The sequence below is a fragment of the Diaphorina citri genome, unplaced genomic scaffold (assembly GCF_000475195.1).
Source record: "Diaphorina citri unplaced genomic scaffold, Diaci psyllid genome assembly version 1.1 scaffold692, whole genome shotgun sequence".
Lineage (NCBI taxonomy): Eukaryota > Metazoa > Arthropoda > Insecta > Hemiptera > Psyllidae > Diaphorina > Diaphorina citri.
In genome coordinates this window covers 22782-24852 of record NW_007378125.1, presented here as the reverse complement: position 1 = coordinate 24852, position 2071 = coordinate 22782, and positions in this window count along the sequence as shown.

Below are 2071 nucleotides of genomic sequence, written 5' to 3'. Positions count from 1 at the left end.
AACTGCCATGTTCAATCTAAATGGAAATAGTTTAATGTAGCTAGATCCTGACTTGTTTCGTTGTACAATTCTCTTGGATCATAGACGAACATTCATGAGATTCATCAAGAATAAACTGTTTATTAAAGTCTCAGCACAACCACCTTGTATACATTTTTCGAACAAAAGCACATTAGAGGACTCAAGAGAAGGTCAACACTCTGGGAAGCGGAGGGTCAACCTATGAGATCTCAGATCCGCAGTGATTCAGATCCTTTTCACTTCGAGCGGTCCGTATTGTGAAGGTCAACCCATTTCCTTGAGGATCTCAGACATAGAAGGCGTTTTGCTGTCCGTAAAGATACGGAAAGATTTAAATCCTTTTCACTTCGAGCGGCCAGTTTTGTGAGGGCCGACCTTTTCCTTGAAGGATTTCTCAGTCATCTCAGAAGAAGTTCTTTTCGAGGAGATAGAAATGGAAGTTCGGACTTGCGGGTTCAGTTGTACCTTATAACAACACTCACTCCGATATTGTATGGGGGATATGTACCTAAATCCTGTGCCGACTATGTCATTGTTGTGTCAACTCCTTCTTGTCGTTCAGCCCCCATCTGTTTCATAGTCTCTTTATCCCATTGATCCGGCAATTTTAGCAACCACCTGGTCTCTCTAGTACTAACTTCCAATACTTGAGAATATTGACCCTCGAAACGCAATGTTCTCTGGAACACGAAAACATAATGAGAGGACTCATAACAATATTTAAAGTCACCAGACAGCTCTCAACACCTGAATGTGTCAAAGTTGCCTGCGACGCGATGAATCATGGCATTGTAAAGGGGGCGTGACCCAACCTCAATGAACTCTGGCTCTCCAAGCTACATAAAACGGTATATCTTTCGGTATTCGATAAAGTACCTTCTAATTGTCATAATGTCATAGGTTTTATAGCTGTTTCACTGTCAGAAGTACCTTCCAAGTAGGTACCTATAGCCTATACCTACTCGAAGAACCATTCATATTAATTCTATACCTTATGGGTGTTGCATTATGCTGTCATACTCGTATGTACCCAGATTAGAAGATAGAAGATCTTTCATTCAATTTGAATTTACATATCATTCAATTCGACTTATTCGACATCACAACTTTTAAAATTGGTTAAATTCAATTCTTCCTTTCATATTTGGTACTCAAGCCGATTTTGTAAGTGACTGGGATTACGACATTCGGCGTTCATGACTACAGAAGGAAAGTCTCTAAAATAGTCAATTTACCTGTCAATAATAGTGATACGTACTAAATTTGATCATATATGATTATGACTTATGCTATAAACGGATACATTTGTACACCTTTTTTGACATCCATCATCTCGGTATGCCTAAAAAGATTCTTGGGAATCTTGAATAATTACCTAATAATTCTTCTTCGTACCCTTAGTAGGTGATTTACTTTTATGTTTTTATGATGACTGCTCTCATTATTGACCACAGACTAAGTACATATTATTATTTTTTTAATATTCAGGCACTTAACTAATAATGGACATTCGGCGTTCATGACTACAGAAGGAAAGTCTCTAAAATAGTCAATTTACCTGTCAATAATAGTGATACGTACTAAATTTGATCATTTATGATTATGACTTATGCTAAAACGGATACATTTGTGCACCTTTTTTGACATCCATCATCTCGGTATGCCTAAAAAGATTCTTGGGTATCTTGAATAATTACCTAACATTCTTCTTTGTACCCTTAGTAGGTGATTTACTTTTATGTTTTTATGATGACTGCTCTCATTATTGACTATAGACTACATATTATTATTTTTTTTTAAATCTCAGGCACTTAACTACCAATAATGAAGCTGGGATCATTGCAGAAGAATATCTCATCTTAGATGATCATACTTGTATTGTTGCTAAGAAGGATTAACGGAAGAGAGGGGGGATGAAAACACAAGGATCTCTACTGACCTTTGGAGAAGAGATTAACGGGCAATGTTCTAGAAGGGAGAACACAGTACCTAATGGTCAATTATCTGGGGTACTTGAACTAGAAATCCCTAAAAAAACGAAAGGTTCTTC